Source organism: Mus musculus, chromosome 12 (assembly GCF_000001635.26).
Source record: "Mus musculus strain C57BL/6J chromosome 12, GRCm38.p6 C57BL/6J".
NCBI lineage: Eukaryota > Metazoa > Chordata > Mammalia > Rodentia > Muridae > Mus > Mus musculus.
Window position 1 is genome coordinate 88958291 of NC_000078.6, and position 24177 is coordinate 88982467.

Below are 24177 nucleotides of genomic sequence, written 5' to 3' on the forward strand. Positions count from 1 at the left end.
TCAAATTATTATTTCTATGAATAGTTACAGGAAGGAAAGCTGTCCTCTTACTTTCAGCTTACTATGTGTCTGTGGTCTTCTCTCTATCTCACAAAGGGCTTAACGAGTACATGGCAACAAAACTGTTTGCATCCGCATGGAAGACCATGCCTCAGTCTCCCCACATTCTTCCCCTGCTTCTCACAGGGCTCATTTTATTCGCTTGTTTTGGCAGCCTTTGGGAAACCTGATCTAAGCCTGAGCAATGGTAGAAGTGCCTGCTTAACAGCTTGGCAGGGAGGAGAGGCAATTGAATTACCTGCTTACACTTCTGATCTCCCAAGCTTATGTCAGAGCAAGAAGATAATGGAAGAAATTGTTAACACTGCTTGGGACTAGTGAGTCCACACAGTGGAGAGATTTATCACATGAAAATGCTTGCTCTCTCGGAAGCTGAATCTCATTCTCCATCGCAACTGCCTCCTTCCCCTCATTTTTCCTGTAACACATTTCCCTTTACAGTATCTTTACTCAAGGTGCATTTGCTATGGAAACAGAAACATGTAGTCGGCAGGCAGCTCACAGCTCATGGCCAACTTGATGGCAGTCTAGGGACTGCAAAAGCAGCACTAGTCCAGAGGAGCCAATTTTAGGGACTGCTAGACAATTCTATGGCTTTCAAGGCAGGAAGGTGAGGGAGTTCCTGATGGGTTTCTCCACTGCCTGCTGGGGGGCTCAGAAAAATGCTTTGTGTCTCAAAACCTAAAGCAGGTTAAGGTTAAAAATGGAGGTTTCTGGGGGTGGCAGAACTTCTTGGGTTAAGAATTGTTCCTACAATGGCTTCTACCCAATGCATTTACTTATAAACTATTGATAGACACCACCAAAATGGGGATGGTCAAATATCCTCTCCTGCAAAGTTCTAACCAGGGCTTTGATTTCCACAATTAGAGACCTATTCCTAACACTGTAAGATCAAGCGGAACTATATAAATAGTTTTACAGGCCCCCTGTCAAGGGTCACTCATTCATCCAATACATGCTTTTAGGGATGGAGATTGAGGTAGTGTCTACAACTACAAAGGAAGGTAAGTCATATCACTTACTGCTTTGGAGAATGTCCCACGAGAAATGAAAACACAGAAAGTAGCCATGACACATCAGTCCTTTGCTGGTCTTTGTACATGTGACTTGTGACTGAGTCATTGAATTGACACAACAGCTTCATGATACACACCCTCCATTTGTAAGAGAGGACACTGGGACCCCATGCTGTTTAATGTCCTTCCTAAAGCCAAAGAATAAGTAATTCGAAAGGAAAGACATGTGTGACCCAGACTGTGCCCATCATCTCCAAAGTAGCCTTTGGGAATTCATCCTCCTCCTCTTTTTTACTCAGCTGAGTTATTCTCATGAAAAGAACTCAGATTCCTAACATCTTTATACAAAGTTGGCATTCATATGTTTGGTGCCTGAGATGGGAAGAGAGGAGCATGGGGATACAGATGGCATTTAAAATGATACAGGGCTGCTGCATGATATTGTCAGATCTTCTTGGTTTTCTCAGGTGCACAAAGACAGAGAGAAATGATTAGGAGTGTATACTTCATTGTGACTGTGAGACCTGCTATTTATGACACCTTGGAACGTCTACTTTCATTAAATGGCAGGAAACCTAACCAAACTTCCTTAAGTACAAAAGGCATTATAGCAGGTTCCCTCTAGAAGTGGCTTTGGATGTAAAATGTAGGTTGAAGAGAGGTCTTCTACAATGTACTCCTGTCCCACGGTTTCATCTTTCAACCTGGTTCTGCTTCTCTCTCACCTAAAGACTGCAAAATTGATGCTACAGCTCCATGTCTTGCTTGGTGGGTTGAGAGGCTTCCTTTCTCAAGCAACTTTTTAAAGAGTCCTGAATTTGTTCTATTGTTGGTCCTATTAAGTTGCCTGTCTATATCTAGAGCTCTCATTGTACCCAGGGAAATAACCAGTCTAGACCACTGGCTATAACAATGGAGCAAGAATGAAGAAATAGTTGATTCCTGGGGATTTTAAAGATATATTCAGTATATTTTAGAAATAGGTGATAAAATCTTCCACAGAAGACTTGTCGAGTGATGACCAATATTGCAGTTCCTAGAGAAGAGTGGTTCTCAATATTTCTAATGCTCCCTTTCGTAGAGTTCCTCATGTTGTGGTTACTTCCAACCATAAAACTTTTCATTGCTACTTCATAACTGTAATTTTTCTCCTATAATGAATATAATGTAAATATATGATCTATCGGACCCCTGTGAAAATGTCATTCACTCCAAAGGGGTCGTGACCCAAAGGTGCTTTAGTGGTATTTTCTCCCATTCTCTCTATCTTCTTAGCCATCAATATTTTCACTCTGTTCTCAGCAATATACTAATGGGGCTCAAGGCTTAAAGAAATGGAAATAATAAATAGAACAAAAGACCTCCAAAGTATAAACTAGCTTTTTTGTTTTATGTATAATTATTTAAATAGCTATTTATGAAACTTATTTGTAAGTAGATTTATTCACCTCCTGATACATAAATCATAGCAACTACGCAAACTAACAAGATAGCCTGTGTGGTTTGGGTACTTATATACAAACTGGCTCTTGCAATGGCCCTTAAGTTCCTTTATTTCTTAGCAGGAGTTCCTATTCCAAGCAGAGGGACTAAGCACATCTCTGATCCTACAGATGGTGCTGGTTGAGTGTCAGCATATGGGGAGTTATGTGGGTGGAGAAGCTGGTGTCAGGAGGGCTGTGTTGGAACATTGGACTCAAATCAAAGGCAAAGTCTTAAGGCTTCAGTTGATGAAGGAAAATCTCCTTGGCTGAAAGATGTAGAACTTGAGCTGTGATGATGAAGAGACTTACTGTCTTGAAGTGGCTCAAACTCTACTGGACATCATCCTGAGGGACAGTCAAGGCACCAGCAGCAGGAAAGTCAGGGTGTTTCCTACTGATTTTTCCCTTTACTCATATAAAAGGCATCTTGGTAGAGAAAGCTTATATTTCTTAGTTGGGTGGCCTGGGGTAATTTGCATTCACTTGTGTGCTGATAAATACGGATCACAGAAATATCTGTGAGATAATGTGATATGAAGCCAGTACCAGCTTCTCACAGGAAACAGCGTATTAAAGATTAGTTTCAATGTTTTTTTTTTCTCTCAGTCTATAAGTGCTGGTCTAGATTCTCAACTATAAATTTCCTATGTATTCAACACTTGTCTTCAGAACACAGCATGTTTAATAGTGCATGACTTGCTATTCATGTATCTTTTAAACATTATTTGATCATTTGCACCTGATGATAGAAAAGTAAAGGTCTTCAGATACATCTCCACCTTTCCTTGATGGAGTTCTAAGCCTGGGTGAGAGACACTTTTGTCGGACTCTCTGCTCTGCCCCCAACTAACACTCATTTGGATAAGGAGATTAAATATCTTATCTCAGTGTCTTGATCTGGAAATGACGATATAATACCTTCCTACAAAGTTATTTTGAGAACTTGAGATGACTCAGTACAAAAACTGGCTCTGCTATCATAGATACATGGTTATGGCACAGTCTTCGGGGTTTAAAAATTAAAATATCACTCACATGCATGGTTATCCCTGGATGGCTGTGGCCCAGAGAACCTTACCTGCTGATATAAATTCACATAAAATAAAAGTCAGACAAGTGGTGCCCCCATGGCTCCCTTAAGTGTGAGGCTGAGGGAGATGCCAGCTTTTCCTTTGGGGTAAAGGGTTACTTCTTTGACATCCTTGCTGAAGGGAATCATTGCATTGGATGGGAGGTTGAATTTCATGGGCTCATTTGTTCTTTACTAATTCTGAGATTCTGTGTATTCGTAATCCCTCTTCCTATTGAGAAAAAACGTATTTATAAGTCCTTTATAATTGGCCTTTAACCAACTGACTATTTTCTTTATTATTCAATATAAAATACTAATGTATCAGGACACTTGCCACATTTAAGCAGAAAATACATATAACATGTGAAAACATATTAGGTTTAGACATTCACTCATGTTGCTTACTCATATTTACTTCTTATTAGAAAAATAATAGGACAATTCTCGTTGACTTTCTTGACATTAGATGGAGCCAATATGACCAAATATGGCCAATGAGTTTAACTGAATATGATGTCTGTAATCACTGATCTTGGAACGTGCTGCTGATGTGAATTATGGCAAAGCCACCATACACTCATTACAGTTGCTCAGTGTGGGTTCTGAGGTGTTGGGGCAATATATGATTGTATTTGGTATAAAGAAGACATAATTTTGATGCACTGAAGCACTTAGATTTTGAAGGTGTTTTCTTAATGTTCTACAATTTGACCTACAGTGATGATATTCGGTGTTTAGTCCTCCAAGATAATAGCTAATGTTGACTGGGTGTTTTCAATGAAGTAGATAAGTATTTGTTCACATTTAGGAATAGTTCTCTTTTTTGGTTGGTTCCTTGTGTGGTTCAGGTATCAGAGTAATTGTGGCTTCATAGAACAAGTTAGGTAGTATTCCTTCTGTTTCAATTTTATGGAATAGCTTGAGGAAAATTGGTATCAGGTCTTCTTTGAAGGTCTGGTAGAATTCTGCACTATATCCATCTGGCCCTGGACTTTTTTGGGGGGTTGGGAGGTTTTTAATGACTTCTTCTATTTCCTTTTGTGATATGGGCCTGTTTAGATAGTCTTTAGACTATGTGTTTGGTTGTTGGTGAAGCTTCATTTATTTTTATTGTTGTGTATGTATGAGTGCCTATATGTAAATATATACATGAACCATGTGTGTCATGTGTGTGTCTGGCGCCCAAGAAAGGCATCAGCTCCCTTGGAACTGCTGTTGGAGGCAGTTGTGAGCTGCCTAATGTCAGTGCTTGGAACTGAACCTTGACTCTCTACAACAGCAGTGAGTTCACTCTGTATATGTTATTCTTAACGGCATACTTATACAGAAAACCACAGTCACCGTTTTTAAGCAAATTGCCTAAGGTCTCTGAGCCAGTGAGTAAAGGAGAGGAGATAGAGACTCCCATCATCTGACTTCAAAGTTGTATTGCTAACCACTCTTCTGCTGCTGGTGTGATCAGCCAACATCAATTCTGCCTTTACGCTTCTTTTCAATTGGATCTTCTCTAGTCATAATTTCCTCTTTTGGCCACTACTCTGCAGAGTGGTTGTAAGTTTGGGATACCGGTAGAATGACCCACTGTGGTATCTAATGCTAAGCTTGTCCCAGGAAATCTCTCATTTTCTTTGCTTTGTGTGACCAGTTTAGTTTTTGAATAATCATTTTAAATCAAAATATATAAATATATAAGATGTCCTGAAACAAGCCTTTTCCTTCCTGCTTTTGTTTGAAATAATTCATATGGTTACATAAGGTCAAGCTTCCGAGGAGTGGAACCTGAGATAGAGATTTGCTTATGCGATTTGTTGGGAGAATGAGCTTGGGGAAAAGATGTAAGGAGGTGTGGGGGGTGGGGTGGGCATGGGGGTGGGGGTGGGGGTGGGGAATATTGCTTCCATGAACTCTCTTTAGTTCATGTAGAAATAGGTCACATCATATTTTACCACCAGACTACTGTCTTGCAGTAATAGTTAACCCATCTCTTTGGGTTTTTTGTTCCTGTGCTGAATTGCATTCACTAAGAGGCACTTGATCTGGGTATGACCTTTCACTTCTATTTGCTTGTTGAGGATCAGGACCAACTTGATAAGAGGGGCACTGTGGTACTTCAACCCTTGCAGGTTAGTTCAAATCACAGACACTTTTGTTCTTGCAAAATAAGTTACTTTTCCCTCCTAGAAAGTGGATCAAAATAAAATAGTATGCACTTAGACATTCTATTAAGTGTATGCTAAGTACTTTGATGGCAAAAGGCAAGGAATTTATTGTAACAAAAACATAACAGGCCAGGAAACAAGCAAGCTCAACTGCAACTTATCTGTTACCTGAGTTCCACCCATAGCCTTTGAACTCCTCTTATCATCAGTGGTCTCAAATGATCCCATCCATTAGCCACAACCACCCTGACTGATTTCCTGAAATGTAAAGATAGCCATGTCAAATCCTTGATTGAAGCCATCATGGATATTGCCCCCTTTGGAATATTGTAACAATGCCTTCATTTGGACTACAAGCTCCTCCATGGTCTGGCTCCTATCACTATGTACAGCTTCATCTTGCTTTGCTGACCATCTTGAATTTTTGATCCGTGTACAATGTTCCTCTCCTCCACACTATTGTTTGTGTCTTTACCTTGTTGAAAAAAATTGGTTCTCAATTCTATGAGGCAAGGATATTTTCATATTCATGTTTTGGATGGAACCCTAAGAGGCAGAGAAAATTTTTCAAGATTTCATTAATAATAAATGGAGGACTTGGGAAATTAATATAGGCCATCTAATGTGGAGAGTGATATTTTATTACTTCCCAAAAGTACTAACAATAATGACTAAAGTTAATGTTATTGGGTGTTACCTCTGTGCTGAGTACCTTGGTGAGCTCTTTATGGTATGATGATCATCTCTGAACAACACCTTTAGAGTAACATGTTAATACATTTATTTCAATAGTGGAAACACTGGGACTTAGAGGGTTAGTTACATGTCCAAGGTGACACAGCTGGTAGATGGTAGATTCTGGATTCATTGTCAGGCTCCTGAAACTCTCGTTTTTTATTTTGGTTCAGAATTATGCTCTACTCATTAATTCACATTGCCCTGTCAGTAGCTGGACTTTGTTTCTCTCTTCCCCCCTTTTTATCTTCTATCTTTTATCCTTTAAAAGTTCTATGCGTTTACATAATCATAATGTATTTGGCCATATTCATCCACCACTACCTCCCTGCAGCTCCTCTTAGTACTCCTTCATCTCTCTCTCAACTTCTTGTTCCCTTTTATTTTATATTTTATAAATATTTTAAATTTGTTTTATAACAGTATATCAATAAGAGCTTATAGAAAGGAATGGTTTTAGAGCCTAGATGGGTAAGACTATGTTTCAATATACCATGATTGACACGGGAACATCCTGCTACAGCATTGATCTGAATTCATTAACTTTATGGTGGTGACTGAGGCTTTGACTTTCTGCAAACTTTCAGTTTCATTGACAATCAGGGTGTGTGTGTGTGTGTGTGTGTGTGTGTATGTATGTTTGTGTGTTGTATGTGTTTGATTCTCGACTCCTAATTGTACTAAGAAATGGCTTTTTATGGGAAATGATGAAATGAGGTCATTTGTTCATTTGACCTAAAAGACTGAGCAGAGAGACATGAAGGTAAGCAAGTGGAGAATGTTTTGTGAGATTAGCTTGGCTGATTGGTGGGTTTCCAACCTTCTTTGAGATGATAAAACCCTAGAAATATTTCCAGTCATAAACCTTGATGAATCAAGTACATTCTCATAATTTCTGTACAGGAAATAGAATAGAGAAAGCTTAAATTGGTTTGCAAGTAGAGATTCATGCCTTACCATATGAGTTTCAGGTATTTGAGATAAGATTATTAATAACAAAGCCAGCGAGAAGTTCTTGGGAGGGGTGTAATGACATTTATCTGCCCTTTTCATCATATGTATTATCTGGGTCACTATGAAATTAATGTTCATACTTTCCACCTCCAGGCAAAGCCCTTCCCCAGCTCACCTTGTGCTGCTGTCATTTGTAGCACTTTGGAACAAATGTGCAGCCCTGAGGTGAAGATGGAAGAAAAATATGTAGGTAACAGAGGACCTAGGAGCTCAATTAAGAATGGATAGTTTCACCTAAGAACTATGCATTTCAAGATCACACATTAAAGAGCCACTTTGATTTAAAACATTCCCTACAGACCTGGGTGATGATAATTGGAAAATCCTGGGCTAGTTGGAAGAGCATTGGCAGTTGAATGTCTGTTTATTCAGTGCAGAGGACCAAGGGCCAAAACCCCAGTTCTCATGCTAAGAACACCATTTGGGTATCACTGTCACTAATTTGTTTAGAGACTGTGGGCCAGTGATTCTCAACCTTCCTAATACTGTGACCTTTTAATACAGTTCCCCTTGTTGTGGTAATCCCCCAACGATAAAAATATTTTCATGGCTATGTCATAACTATAATTTTGCTAGTGTTATGAATCATAATGTAAATATTTGATATGCAGGAAGGGCTTAGATTATCTCTGTGAAAGGGCTGTTTGACCAATAAGGGGTAGTGACCCACAGTGTGAGACTCACTGCAGTAGGCTGAACATTCAGTCCTTGGCTCAGGAACCTTCGAATGACTTATCAAAAGTGACTCTAGATGAATGCATGAGGGAGAGGACAGAGATTAATGTTGAGTGTTGGTTACTTAATGAGATCACGTGGAAAACGTAATCAGTGTATGCAGAGTGCAACATAGGGACCCATTACTCTTACCTTTAGGCCCTTTCCTTAGGAGATAAGAAGGCATTGCAAGAGCTTGTGGGTGCTATTGAATTATTCAAAATAACGAGCAACTAAATACCTTGCTGTTCTACCATGGAAACATAGAGTTCATGCCTAAAGTTTGGAAGATTAGGAATGTTTCTGCCATTAAAAACAGGCTTCTGAAAAGTATTTAAAATATGTGTATAAGGGGGCTGGAGAGATGGCTCAGTGGTTAAGAAAAGTAGTTACTCTTATAAAGGGTCCAGGTTCTATTCCCAGCATCCAGATAATGGTTCACAACCATAAGTAACTCTAGTCCCAGGGCATCTGAAACCCTTTTATAACCTCTATCAGCACTTCATACATGTGGTACACAGACATTCATGCAGACAAAACATAAAATATATAAATACAAAACTCTAAAACAATATATAACATAATAAACTAAGTAATCCTTAAAAAGTTAAAAATATACGTAGATAGATGGTGTATGTATAGGTATATTGTTGGTTGGTTTAGGTGTGAAAATTTCTATAAAACATTAGAAAATAGTCTCAATGAGAGGAAGACATAAACCCCATTTAAGGACCAGGCCTGACTTCAAAAGGAATGTCATCTAGACCAGGAGCTGACCATAGCCACCCTATTCCCCGAATCATCAGTCCCAGGAACTAGGCCATAAGTTATAGTTCTAGGAACAGACTATAACTTCCAGGAATAAGGCCATAGAATGTCCCATCTAAAGAACAGCCTGGAGATAACCACAAGGATGGGGAAATACAGTATCTCAGGATGCTGTAATGGGTAGCATTATATGGTGTGGGTATCTCACCCTGTGGTTAAGCATTCATGGCACAGGAATGAAGTCCACTGACCACCTGGATACCAGCCAGTCAGAAACCAACCCATGTAATACTGCCATCCACCAATGAAGTTTTAGATTACCTAACCCTAGCTCAAATTTCCCTAGTTCCCTATAAAAAGGTCTGTGGACCTTTGTCTGGGTCATTGCCATTTTTGCAAGAGAACAACCCCTGCATGTAGACTTCTTGCTTTTGTGAAATAAAAGCACTCTTGCCAATTGCATTTTCGAGTGGTGGTCTTCTGGTAGTGCTTTCAAAGTTAACACTTAAGAGAAACACTTAATGGTTATCTGTGAGTACTAAGTGATTTTAGTTTTCTGACTCATTCTCTTTAGCAGCCAATACTATATCCTAGTGTCATTTTGATTTCATGGTGCATTGAAACGAAGGCTTGGTTTTAGATGCCCGACTCATTAGCCAATGCTAGTGTCTCCACTTAAGGTTAAAAGTAACCCTGCCATCCTCCCAGGTCACAAAGGATCAAAGTAGTGATGCATGCTCTCTACCCAAGTTTCTATCTTTCTCACCATCACTGTTTCTTCATCCTTCAGAATTGGGCTCATTAGTGCTCCCCTGGGTAAGTCCCCGTGGACCCTTCTATATAATTAGGCATTTCCTTCGAATGTCTTGCCACACATTAGAACTATTCTCCTCATGCTATTCCACACCTGTTTAGGAGATGGATGTATGATTCCCCTCTACTGCAACTTGTCTATTTGCCACTTTTCAATATCCCCTATCACTGACATACAGGAGCCTCACAGTTGTATTTGACAAATGAATGAAGAATCTCTTCCATTCAAAGGTTTTGTTTGATTTGGTAGGGAGATAGATCTAGGATTCTGGGGTGGTCTGGTAGTTCACAGTGCTAGTGTGTGTGTGTGTGTGTGTGTGTGTGTGTGTGTGTGTGTGTGTGTTGGAACTTGCTAGTAGAGTGATTGTGTTGTTTTGTCTTTCTGGAAAAAGAGCTTCTGATTCAATATGCCAGATATCCAAAGCTTTGCATTCTAATATTAATGCCAATCAATCCAGAAACCAATCAATGCCCACTTATCCAGTTTAGTTTATGTGCCCAGCATGGTGCTGGTTACATTATGACATAGAGGGAACAGCCTTGTCTCTTTCCTTCAGTTCCTTCAACTTGGTCATTGAAACTTGAAGATATCAGAAGTAGGGGAGTGCTGAGAGTCCAGATTCGTAGGCTGATCATTGCTTTCAATGAGCTCAAAGGACTGGCATGGTCCCTGGCAATGGCTGGCACCATCATCACTGTTGGGCCCAACATCTTGAAAAACCAGACTTTGGCCCTCCCCTGCAGAGGAATATGCCCCTGACTAATTATTGCAAAGGTGCCACCCTAAAAAGCAAACACATTCATAGCACCTACTCAAACTGTTTATTTACTCTACCACACACATGGAGTAAAGAAAGCAAACTGTTCCCAAATAGAATCTCCTGTCTAGGTTGTGCAGGTTTCTGTATTTTGTAGGTGAGACAGGAGAATTTTGGTCTAGCTTAATTGGCATTTCAGGAAATGCTAATTTCCCTTCCTGAAATGCCTTGGAGGGTAGCTTTAAAAAACAAAGACACACACCAAAGCAAACCAACCAACCACCGTGAACAACAAAACAGGAAAATTCTCCCTCACCTTTTCATGAAAATAGGGCAGCAAGAGAAAGACCAGAATAATAGAACCTGCTTGAGGAAGCAGAGGTGGGCTATAGATACATCCACACATCTGGTTTCTTTGAAGCTTGTAGCCTAAATGGTTTTTCTCCTAAAGAAATCTATAACCAAAGTTCATTATTTAAGGGAGAAAAATAACCTCTGTCCACACCCTACCAGGGCTACCTCATAGCTTCCCCATGCTCATTGTTTAGGACAGTCCAGCTGAGCCATCCTTGAAAGGAAGCAGCCTCTTCAAAGCTGAACTTGTCATCTTCTCCACCTCTGATGGTCTTGTGTGTGTCTGTGTGAGGAGTCAGGGGGAAGGGCAGAAAGAAGCCTGTAAGTGAAGTCCACAGGCCAAAGCCTGTTTTTAATCACTGTGACCTCAGTCACTGCAGATTCTTAGCTCTTGGTGTAAATATTTATAGACCCTTTGGTTGTTCCCTGACTCCACTAGGAGCTGTCATTGTCTATGCTATTATATCTGCATTTATTCTTAAAAGTCCTCTCATGTCCACTCTTTTTTTTGGGGGGGGGGGGGTTCAAGACTGGGTTTCTGGCTGTCCTGGAACTCACTCTGTAGACCAGGCTGGCCTGGAACTCAGAAATCTGCCTGCCTCTGCCTCCCAAGTGCTGGGGTTAAAGGCATGTGCCACTACTGCCTGGCCTTTTGTTTTGTTTTGTTTTGCTTTGTTTTTTTGTTTTTAAAGAACAGGCTAGTTTGTGTCTGCTAATAAGGGCTTGCTCTATTATTGTGAGAGAATCTAAGATACTTGCAGAAGGTGTAGAGCTTTCTGTTTAAGGAAATATTTTCCTCCTAGGGGCATAAATAACACAAAGAAGCTTACGTGAGAGCTGCAGGCTCTGGAGTCAGAGTATTCTACGGGAATTCTAGGATATATGCTTAATAATCTAGGAGTAAGCAAGCTTTAAGTATATCCTTGGGAGGTTTTAAAGTGAATTCAAGGCACCTCCTTGGCACAGAATGAGACCTTCCTAGAAGTCCCAGGCAGAATATCTCCATCCTTGTTTGGGATAGAATCTTTGTTTTGACTATTATTTTGTTGCTGGATCAGGCCTGCAGGGGGCACCAATAAAAACACCATTAGAATCTTTCTTTCCCATGGAAGGAGTTACAAAGATAAAGTTTGGAGCTAAGACGAAAGGACGGACCATGTAGAGACTACCCCACCTGGGGGTCTAACCCATAATCAGCCACCAAACGCAGACACTATTGCATATGCCAGCAAGATTTTGCTGAAAGGATCCTGATATAGCTGTCTCTTGTGAGGCTATGCCAGTGCCTGGCAAATACAGAAGTGGATGCTCACAGTCATCTATAGGATGGAACACAGGGCCCCCAATAGAGGAGCTAGAGAAAGTACCCAAGGAGCTGAAGGGGTCTGCCACCCTATAGGTGGAACAACAATATGAATTAACCAGTACCCCCAGGAGCTCGTGTCTCTAGCTGCATATGTATGAGAAGATGGCCTAGTCAGCCATCACTGGGAAGAGAGGCCCCTTGGTCTTGCAAGCTTTATATGTCCCAGTACAGGGGAAATGCCAGGGCCAAGAAGTAGGAGTGGGTGGGTAGGGGAGCAGGGCGGGGGGGGGGGGTATAGGGGACTTTTGGGATAGCATTTGAAATGTAAATGAAGAAAATATCTAATAAAAATTAAAAAAAAAAAAAGCTTTCTTTCCTTGCTAGTCTGTCTTCACTGATTGTTTCTGGGTCCCTGGGCCATTCCTCATTACTTCTTCAGTGGGATACTCTCTAGCAGTGGGGCTATGCTTTTCCTGTTCCCCTGCTGTTCCCCAGAGATCAGGAAGTATCTGTACACACAACTGGACCATAACAAAATATTTAAGTTCCTGTCTTCCTCCCACTGTGGGTTTTTATCATTTCTTTCAGTAACCAATTCAGTTTAATTATGTATGGAAGGACATTCATAGTGCTAGAGGAAATGTCCTATAAAGCATTTATCAAAGAATCAGTCTTTGTAATCTGAGACATCCCTAGAGCAAACATATCTGGGATGATGATTCAGGTATTACCTTTGAGGGACAGCGGGATGAGACATTAGAGTTGGTGGTGCTTGAATCATCATGCTTGACTCATGGGATAAGGCTAGAATATCTGCAAAGTACATTTGTGAGCCATCCCATTCCCCCACTCTCTGCCCCATGGATATACAATGAGGTGGTCATGACCATTACTACCATTATAGGATGACTGCTAGTATTATCATACTAGCACGAGGGAGACTGGATAAAATGCCTTGCTCAATTCTAACATAGTGGAGTGACATCTAGGTTTGAATAGAAGCATTTTGATGGCAGCTCTTTGTTCTTGACAATATGTAGTTTTTCTAGAAACAAGCTAGACTCATGATTGATGGTCTCATGTCCTTATCTTATCTATCTTATCTTATCCAGACATATCTCATCCTGTCCAGATTTCTGAAGCTGGTTCTATGTTTTGGGCTCAACTGTAGACTCAGAAGATTATAGACAGGTTCATCATGTTGGTTTGTTAGGGTGGTTTCCAGTGTGTGAGGGTGACCTAGCCTCTTTCTGTCACTCCTGAGATCTTTGACTCAACCAAGGCACTGAAGTTTGAAAAGTCTTGGTTCCCTCCATTGTAGGTGGCCTCTATCCCTCATTGGGTTGTAAATATAAAAGAGAAGAAAATACTTGAAGGCTTCTAGTAAACAGTTAAAGAATTCTAGAAATGTTTCCAATCTTAGTTGTGGCCATTGCCTCCCTTATGGAATGACCTGGAATTTCAGTTACCCTGAAGAAAGTATTTTAGTATCCTTAGATGAAAGGAGAGAGTTATACATGTAGCTGCCCACAAGTAGGACAGGACCAAGTGACACAGGTCAACTATTCAGAGACCATTGCAGGAGAGACAGTGGCTGAAAAGCCAGCAGGGTCCGTTGCCCACCTTGCCTAGATCATCCATGATCCCTCATGCTGTTCTTATCCAGAGGAGCTAGAGATGCTCTTAGAAGTCTACTAAGGACACACTAAGGTCAGTACATAATAATCTTGTTATTTCAGAAGCAGCTCTCCTGGTTCTCCTCTTAGCCTTCAGCCCCTCCTTACCCAGCTTCTATTAACACCCATAGCTGATGGTATTTTTAAACTTCAGGGCTCCTGTCTGGCTGGTTATTCATTTAGCTGAGAAACTGCAGCACCTAATTAATAGGAAATTAGCGGTGAATGTAACATTTGGCCCATAGTCAAGGACCAAGAAGTTATAAATATGAGCCACGTGAGTGCCCCGGGCACCCGATTCCCACATCTTGAGAAGTGGCAGTTTCTGTACCATTTCAGGAGATGTGCATTGGTGGTCACTGGCAGTAGGGAGCCATCATCATCTTCTCTGAGGGCCAGTGGGAACTTCCTGGGGAGCATAAGGGGAGTTCTGCCTCAGCTTGTTTCCTGAGTGGCTACTTCACTTTGTTGAGTAAACGCTACCTCAAAGGCCAGGTCACAATGAGTACAGAAAGTCAGGACACAGGCTAGAGAAATCTTGAGGATATTGCATGTGATGCTTACTGCAGGGTGAATCAGATGTTGGGTTCCCTAAAGAGTCTCACTAGATACTTCCATTTGTCCTCTTTTGTGACTTGTGTGTTATAATTCATAATGGATATCTCAAGAGCCTAGATTTAAGTCATTGATCAATTGCACATATACAGAAGAAGAATATCTGTTCTTTCTACTGCTCTAAATCCATGGCCACTGAAGCCCCTTTAAGCAAAAGTCAGGTTATTAAGGAAAAAGTATACAAATCTATTTAGTGTAAGTTTTATATGACATGGTAGTTTTTATAACGAAATGAAGACATCAAATGTTTTTATGGTAGGGTGATGAAGGATGGACAATCATGGGGGTAATATAATAGAGGATGAAAAGTAGTAGAGGTATATTCTGTTACATGTGAGGCACAGAGGATGTGCTTCTCATGTAGGAATCATATGACTCACTGTGCTACATGGGTAGGTCAGAAAATTTAAGATTTCTCAAATTCCTTTGGATACTGAATGTGCCAAAGTACCACAGTTGTGGGTTTTGCACCTTGAATTCCATCATAGACTGTGGGAACTGTGACCCAGAGTAGTGAGAGACCTTGCCTAATCCGGCAAGAGGCAGAGCAGCTACAAAAGTTTTCATCCATCAAGTTTGATGATCAGTGCAGAAGTCATAGCTGCCTGGCTACTTTAGAAGAGACATAAGGCTAGAGGACAAAACCATTCTGAAGGATTTGAGAAGGGAAAGACTGGGCTTAGGGCAAGGGCATCACTGGGGCTTTCTCTGGTGGCCAAAGTATCTCCAGCCCACAGAAGGAGGAAGCAATGCCTAGGAATCAGAATAGAGTCTTTCTTTAATTTAATTTATCTCATTTTTCTTTTTCTCAATTTCTCCCAGCAGGGAAGTAGACATTGAACAACTTGTCTTTTTCCTTGTGAGAGTTAAAAATCTGCGGATAAAAGGACTGTTAGAATTCTAGGTTTGTTTGTTATGAGGCAACCCATAGCAGGTGGGAGCAAAGAGGTGCCCAGCTCCTTGGTAAAGCTGAGCCAGGAGGAGAAGCCAGCCTGACTACATTAGGGAACAGAAAGCCCAGAGTAAGTGAAATCTCTTGCCAGCTTTATTTAAAAGATCGATCGAAGCCTCTTTAACACAGGCTTCTACCTGAGAATTGATATAATGAATCCAGCATTTATGTGTCTCTGGGAGGAGGCTTTTGAAAGAAAGAAAAAGAATAAAAGAAATTGCATCACTGGGTAGATCCCAGTAGGGGCTGTTCTTAAGGAAGGAAATAACTCATTACTGATATCACAGAACAGAAATGGACTAGAAGGCTGTGTGTGGCTTGGACCAGAGAAGGTAAAATCTCTTTTGGAAAGCAAGTGTGCCTTGCTGGAGCCTTGTACATGAAGTGAGCTATAAATTATGGCCCAGGGCAAGGAGGAAGGTTTCACAGATGCCCAAGAACACCCAACTTCTCGGCCTCTTACAACTAGCCAGGAGCATTTTCTGAGCCCCAACTTAGGCGAAGGTGGGCCTCCTCCTCTGGAGGACAGAACCAATTCTTTACCATCCATTTAGAACTTTGTCCCCAAAATGATTTTGGAATTGAAACACTACTCTTCCATTTAAGAATTTGGGCATGTTATCCAGACATGGTGCCTCAAAACTATAATTGAACTATTCATGAGGCTGAGTCAGGAGAAGTGCCTTGAGTTCAAAGCTAGCCTGAATTATACTATACATTCTCAGCAAGCCTAGGCCACAGAGTGAAACTCTGTCTCACAGTTCACTACTGTGCTGTTAGAGGGGAGGAGACAGGGTTGGGTTGTTGGACATGGTTATTCGCTCTTGACCCTTAGTTAGTCTTGAATTCAGTTTATAATTTTGTTTTAAAAGTTATGAGGGAGTGATATTTACTTTAAAATAATTAAATTTTCCTTTCTTCTTGACCCTTCCTCAAACTTGACCTCAGTTTCTGACTTTGTAAAAATTCAATAGGGGGTAATATCTGTTTTAAAATGATTAAATGAAGTACTAGCCACAAGAATTAACGTAGTCTAGCACTGAGATTTGAAAACAATGATCGCTACTTTTGTTACATGAATAAAAGTATAGAAAATATCACTTGGTACATGGTCACTCAGTGATGGGTTCTGGCCACTTGCTAAAGGTCATGTCAACAATATTAAGGTTAGGAACAATTCCAGATAGTTTGCCTCTCTCTCTCCCCCTTGCCTTGCACCAAGCAAAGTTCTGGGTCAAAGTCAACCTCAACAGCACCCAAGTTCCATGGTTCTACTGCATCACCACAACCCTAAATGCAGTCCAGTTCTACTCACACTGGGACTCCAATCTCATTCTCATGATGTTCTGATTGTATTAGTCAGTTGTCTGGGGAGACAGACTAAAATGAATCCATACATATGAGGGATGGAGGGAGGGAAAGACAGGGAGAAAGAGAGAGAGAGAGCAAGAATAAGGGGGAAGGGGAAGGGAAGAGGGAGAGAAAGGAGAGTGGGAGGGAAAGGGGAAGGGTAGGGAGAGAAAGATTATAAGAGGCCACCCCTCACAGCATCTCCACAGTGAGCCAGCAAGCCAGAGACCCAGGAGAGAAAACAATGTTTCTGTCAGCATGCTGACTAGCATGAGACCCAGGAAAAGTTAGTATCTTAGTTTGAAAACCAGAAGGGAAGAGAGGTCCCTTTGACTTGGGAGAGGGCCAGCTTACTGTTCCTATCCATGCCCTCAATTGACTGGATAGGGACCATCTACATTGGGGAAATCTACTTTACCCAGTTTACCAATTTAAATATCAATCTCATCAAAGAATACTACCACAGGAACAACCAGAGAAACATTTAACCAAAATATCTGGGCGTTTTATGATTCAATCACATTGACTCATAAAAATAGCCTGATACCAGCCTTACCTCTAATCTTATCCTCAAACTTTTCCTCAACCTTAAGCTTAACCCTAAATCTAACTGGGTTCTAATAATTACCACTGACTACCCTGCATGTGCCAGATATGTTTGGCTTCCCAGCTTTCTTCTTTATGGAGGGGAGAGAAATCCCACCCTTGACACTAAAACTTATTAATTAGTGTATTGAATACCCACCATTAGGAAAGTCGAGGTAGATCCCTGGAATGTGGACTTGAAAGGAAGAAATGATGAGCAAAGAGGTCATGTATATTGGTATCTGATTGAAATCTGCTTGGCCACACACAGTGACATTTCTGTGCTCCAGATTCATTCCTAATCCCACGTGAAGGCATTGGCAAGGCTGGCACAGAGAGGTGAGCACTGTTTTTTCAGTTCTTAGTGCAGAGAATATGAACCCAAGAATGAATATGAGCTGAAAACCACTGTCAATATTCTCACTCACCCATGTAATTTTAGTTGAAGTTTATCAATGTTTTTACTCTGTGATTTCATCCACACAGACCACAGTCTTGCTTCGTAACTATCCTGTGTCATGAAAAAGCAAGCTTCCTGATTTCTAGGAAGCTTCCTAGGAGGAACAGTGTCAGAGCTGAAGCGATGGCTCAGTTGTTCTTAACTGGAAAACCAAGGACTCATCTTAGATGAAATGATCCATCATCCCTGGGGGAAAATTCTGGGTAATGGTGATTTTGGAATTATCATGGCATGATAGTTGTTAAATGGTTCTGTCACTCTAGCTTCAACCTTTCATTTTATAGGTCAAAAGAAATTAAAACTTGAGAAGGCTATGTGGCTTTGGTAACTTCAAACATCAATGAGCAAAATCTCGAGATTCCTAGCCCAGTCCTCTTGTCTAGACATATGCCTCTTCTCATCTTTTCCTTAGATTTATAGCTAAAGAACAATTGTACCACATTAGACCCACATTAGGACCTCCAAGATATGTGATACTCCAGCTTAGCCCATATGCAACCTACATAACAACTTTCATTGCTCTGCCCTGTATCACTCTTGTTCAGAGGTAGGTGTACTGTGGCAGAAACCATTCTCCTCTAACCCATTTGAAACAATAAGGAAATAAATCCTCAGCCACTAACCTTGACCAGACAGATGAAGGTTGTGCTCATTTGGCACTGACCTTGTAAAGACGGATTGCAATGTGGGAGAGTCTATATTATAGCTAGTGTGTGTGTGTGTGTGTGTGTGTGTGTATGTGTGAGTGTAGGGAGAGAAAGAGATAGACAGCGAGACAGAGACACACATACAAGCACACACACACACACACACACACACACACACACACAGAGAGAGAGAGAGAGAGAGAGAGAGAGAGAGAGAGAGAGAGAGAGAGAGAGAGAGATCCTTTTTTCTTCCTCCTGGGCCTGTCAAGTTCACATTCATTCAGGAACATCCTGGGAACTGCAGGTTCAGCGATTTTAACATCTGCTCCAACCCTCTGCTTTTTCTCATTCTTGAAAGATTTTACATTTTCACTGAACTTACACTAAATGAATTGTTCTTTGAAAATAGCAACTAAAATCTACCCTCATTCCTGATCGAATATGCTTAATGTGTTTAGACAACCTGGAAGCCACTGAAATGGGCTAGCAAGGTTGCATGTCATATTACCTTATCCATACATACCAGGGTACAGTGAAGACTTTTAATCCAGTTAGTAATTCATTTAAATGACAACTGCCAATTCCTCTTAGGTCCAAGGATTTTGTCCCTATGAGCAAATTAAAGTGAAGGATTCCACTGCTCAACCTTGATGAGCTTAAACCCAGAGGCTAGGGGAGAGAAACATCCTTGAATGCTTCTACCACTCAACATGATATTCCTGAAGGTGATTTAGTAGAGGTTTAGGGGGTCAGTGAATTACTGATAGTTAAAGATGGAGGAAGTTTTTATTGATGGCTTGATAATAGGAAATGAATGAGAACTTAAAAGTAAATGTAAATATATACTAAATGTAATATGCGGAGCAAAGAAAAGGGGAAGTTTGCTTTCAATATCAGAGATAACATTAAAAAAATTAGTGGAACAACAATATGAACTCGTGTCTCTAGCTGCATATGTAGCAGAAGATGGCCTAGTTGGCCATCAGTGGGAAGAGAGGCCCCTTGGTCTTGCAAACTTTATATGCCTCAGTACAGGGGAACGCCAGAGCCAAGAAATGGGAGTGGGTGGGTAGAAGAAAGGGGGCGGGGGAGGGTCTGGGGGACTTTTGGGATAGCATTGGAAATGTAAATGAAGAAAATACCCAATTAAAAAGATAAATTAAAAAAAATCAGATTGCATCCCAAAGAGCAGTGGTTTTAACCCTGTGGGTCCATTCCCCTTTGGGGTTGAATGATCCTTTCACAAGGGTCACATATTAGATATATTGCATATCAGATACTTACATTATAGTTGATAGCAGCTATAGGTCATCAAGATTACAGTTATGAAGTAGCAATGAAAATCATTTTATGGTTGAGGGTCACCACAACATGAAAAATTGTATTAAAGGGGTCACATCATTAGGAAGGTTGAGAACCGCTACCATAGAATAATTAAGTGTGGATAAAGTTTCTTGTGACCACTGCATTTCCTTAATGTTGTACATCACAAATAGTTACAATAAAGTGATATTTGTTACCCCCAGTTGTGTTTTCAACAAGCAGCTAATTAATCAATGTGATCTCTGTAGATTTTTCTCATGAAATAAATGATTATTTGTCTCCAGTTGGCAGATGGTGTGTGGTGTATTGAGAGAGAATATTGCCATAGGATCATATGTTTAAATACTTGGTCCCCAGTTGGTGGAACTGTTTAAGAACAATTAGGAGGTATGACTTTTTTGGTAGAAGTTGTGTCACTGTGGGGTGGGCATTGAGATTTCAGAAGCCCAAGCCATTCCCAGTTCTCTCTTTTTTCTACTTGTGGATAATGATGTAAGCTCTCAGTGCTGCTCCAGCAGCATGGCTGCCTGCCTGTGAACAGGTTTCCTAAATGATGCTCACACAATCATCCTCTGAAACTGTAAGCCCCAGGTAAACTCTTCCTTCAATAAGTTGCCTTGGTCATGGTGTCTTCTCATAGGAACAGAAAAGGAACTAAGACGTGGGGAAACTAAGGTTGAGAGGTCAGCAGAGCTGGGATTTGAACTTAAGACTACATGTTTATGCCACCAGGATTTTAGCCTGGGTGTTTAGGGAGATGTTGGTATTTCTGTGTGCTATCACTGTTGTATGGGGTTGGGGAAGAGGTGAGTTCAGACATATTGAGTTGGAGTTTCCCCTGAGAATTCAGGAGAAGAGGCAAATTTGGAAGCTGGAGAGATGTCATTTGGAAGGGAAATAGTTTGTTTCTGAAAGCTGCTTACTAAGTTTGGCATTTTCTGAACACTAGTCATGTTTCTTTGCCTTATAGGATTTCCAGATGGGAATTCTCACAGTTTTCCCACCAAGGCTGCTCCTTGGTGTATGTATGGTTTTTGCAAACTTTCTCTTCCAAAGTTATGCTCAGGTGTGTGTATATGTTAGCAAGCTTCTGCTGCCTTTTCTTCCCTGTTTCTGCTGTGTTATCTCCACTTAGCTGAAATGGTTTTGTAAGTTCTTGTGCCCGTGTTGGCTGCCAAGGTATATCCTGGAGAGGTGTCACTGTGTTCAGCATAGGCTTGAACAAGCTCACTTGACCCTGTCACCATAACAGTCTCAGTATGTGGGAACTGAAGACACCACACTTGGTCATGTGGGAAGAGGTGGGCTTTTGCACGATCTGGGAAGACAAGAGGTTACCTGGCTTGGGGAAGCCCTTGTGCCCAAGGATACAAGACAAGCTCAGTGATGCCATCTTGTCTGGTTCAGTGATTATCTCCTGATCTTATCTCCCCTTCTTCCTTTCTAGTTCATCTAACTAAAATCTCCTATTCCCAATTGTGCAGACAATGATACAGTTGTTGGAATGAAACTTATCCTCCCAGCAGGGAAAAGAGGTATTAGGGAGAGAAAGTCTAGGCAAAGGCTCACAGTCCATAGCTAAGAACCCAGAATTCTCATTGTGCTGTAAAAGCAAATCAAACAAACAAACAACAAAACAAAACAAAAACAAAAACAAAATAACATAAAAGGGACCTTAAGGGCAGGAGTCTATTTGAATCTAATACTGTTATCACAAATCCTACAAAACAAGTGACTTAAAACATGACCCACTTTTTAGCTCATGGTTTTAAAAGTAATTTAACCTTGAATGAGTCCTTGACTGTGCCTGTTTAAATGGGAATGGCTCCTATAAGCTCATATGTTTGAATACTTCATCCCTATGTTGGTGGAACTCTTTGGGAATAGTTAGGGGTGTGTCACTTCAGGAAGGCACTGAGATTTAAAAGACTCGGGCCATTCCCAGTTAGCTTCCTTCCCCTCTGTTCTGTGGGATTACCTTCTGGAATTGTATTGCCTTCATCAGGGTGCTTTGTGAGAACAGTAAAAAGGCAACCAAGACAGTGGCGTAGGCTCTTACAAGGCTACTACCTTGTTTGAAATGTCCTAGTGTTGCTATTAGCTGGAGAACATGTTCTTCTCTTAAAAGGTTCTTGGGGTTATATGAGACCCACTTGCATGGTCTTTTTTGTGTGTGTGTGTGCTTCCCATGTCCACTGCCATGACAAACTGGGTGCCTTTAACAGTGTGTTGTATTGCCTCACAGGTCTGGGCACTGTGAGTCTACACTAAGATGGCTAGTTTCTTCAGAGAACTGTGAGTGACAGTCTATTCTGGTTCTCAGATGACTGTCCTCATGTTCATACCACATTTTCAAGCATAGCATTATTACTGGCTCTGGGCCTAATGACTGCATCGTAATTAATTATATCTGAAACAAACTTGTGTCTAATTTGAGTTACATCTGAAATACTTGGTGTTAAGAAGTCCACATACGATTTCAGGTGATCACAATTCACACTATCACATCCTATGACACACGACAACCATAACAGAGACTTCTTATTTACCAATACTCAAAGGGCAGTGGCTTTTCCCCTCCTTATTAAATTACATTTTTCATACACTGTATTTTAATGACTTTTTTCTCCCACAACTCTTCCCAGATCCTTCCAACCTCCCTACCTAACCCAACTTTATGTTCTCTTTAAAAATAAACTCACAACAACCAACCAAACAAGAAACCAATTAAGAAAAATGAAGGCCAAAACCACAAAAGAAAAAGTGCATGAACACTCATGTTTGGGAAAAGTAGGCAAAGACAAATGAGCAGGGCGCTTTGATAAAGAAGAGAGCCATTGAAACTATTCTAGAATACATCTGTCTCAGAATCACTAAGTCTGAACAACTCCTCAGGAGTTGGGATGTACTGTCCTCCATGATGAAGGAAAAGGAGACTGTGAGAGCAACTACAGTATAGAGGAGGAAGTGAAGACTGTGATGTGGGTGATCAGAAAGTGATGTGAAAACAGATTCCTGCACCCAAGAAGCAGCTATGACCAACAGGTACGGGGGCAAGTAAAGGCAATGGTTGAGCTTGTGTCCCTGCAACGAAGGGGCAGTGACTGGGCAGGGGCTTGCAGCCTGCAGGGTGCTGGAGGCTCCTCTTGGTTGTTCCTTGTAGGGAATGACTTAGTCCTATGCAGGGGATTTGCCCGAGTTTCACACATTATTAAATGGCCTTTGCAAACAGATATATGTGCTCATTGGTTGAGTTACAGTTACTTTGGAGACCCACATTTGTTTACTTGTGGCTCTCTAACTCTCAGTCTTAATATCACAGGAATGTATTTCTATTTGATCTCCACTTTCCTGAGTCCTTTAACATTTCTTAGGTTGCTCAATGAAGGAAAGGTGGTTGTTAGGACTCAGTGCTGGTACTAACCACAGTACCAGCTAATCTGGACTTTTGAACTTTTCCCATTCACAATTTCTTTCTTCCTAAGATTTTTTTTTTCTATTTTGGGTATAAAGCTATATAAGATAGATATACAAATCAAACACTTCCTGTTACTTAAATCATAAAGAAAGTTATTTTAAAGTAATTCTTTGGTAGACCAACCTTTTCCCCATATGTTTAAGAAGGAAGCAAATATGAATAATGGTGAGCCAGATGTGGTTGTTTATTCCATAAAGAATTCGATCTTAGCTGAGTCCTTGATGCTGAGGAAACACGGCATTTTCAACCTTTGACTGATATTTTGATTTCTACAATAGCTGCTTCGCATAGATATGTAGTACAAACAGAAGTATGTTTATAGCCAGTTCAGAAATTGTTGGGAATAATATCCTAATTCCAACCCAAATTTCAATCAATTGTTTTAGTTTTTGTCGTTGTTTAATTCAAGCCAGCAACTCAAACAAATTTAAAGATATGAGACATTCTAGTAATGTAGTCCAAAGTTATACTAATTTGATACTTACATGCTGAGAAATGAGAGGAAAACATCAAAAGTGGCTTTAAAAAAAAACTATAATTGAACCATTATATTCCTATAGGAGTTGAAAACTGTTTATGTTAAGTGAAATGACTGTGGTTGGTTGCATGGAATGGTCTCAAATCTGAGGTGAGGTATTTCCAACAGTGTTCCTTGGCACTGCATGGAGGGATGCTGGGTTCAATGTAAAATGTACATCCATGTTCAGAACCAGGGCTGCCGTGAAGTTCCACGGAGCATGGGCAGGTCCTTCCAGAAACACTTAAGATCCATCAAACCCTTGATTTTTAATTAGAAACGTTTTACAGTTTTCAACATTTTCACAACCTCAACATC

The 24177-nt window shown here is 40.7% G+C and overlaps 1 protein-coding gene and 1 long non-coding RNA gene across 47 annotated transcripts in view; one reads left to right on the forward strand and one right to left on the reverse strand.

Moving 5' to 3' along the window:
- Positions 1–14439, reverse strand: part of Gm40537 — a 37486-nt gene extending 23047 nt beyond the window's left edge. The window contains exons 1-2 of one of the 2 annotated variants that reach the window (XR_872904.3): positions 14264–14439; positions 11116–11233 (exon numbers count right to left, since the gene is read on the reverse strand). This is a non-coding gene — a long non-coding RNA (predicted gene, 40537). The remainder of the gene's footprint in view (positions 1–11115; positions 11234–14263) is intronic. The other variant, XR_003950115.1, reaches the window with a different exon arrangement.
- Nrxn3 (neurexin III) overlaps positions 1–24177 on the forward strand; it is a 1612235-nt gene that overhangs the window by 235590 nt on the left and 1352468 nt on the right. The window lies entirely within an intron of this gene.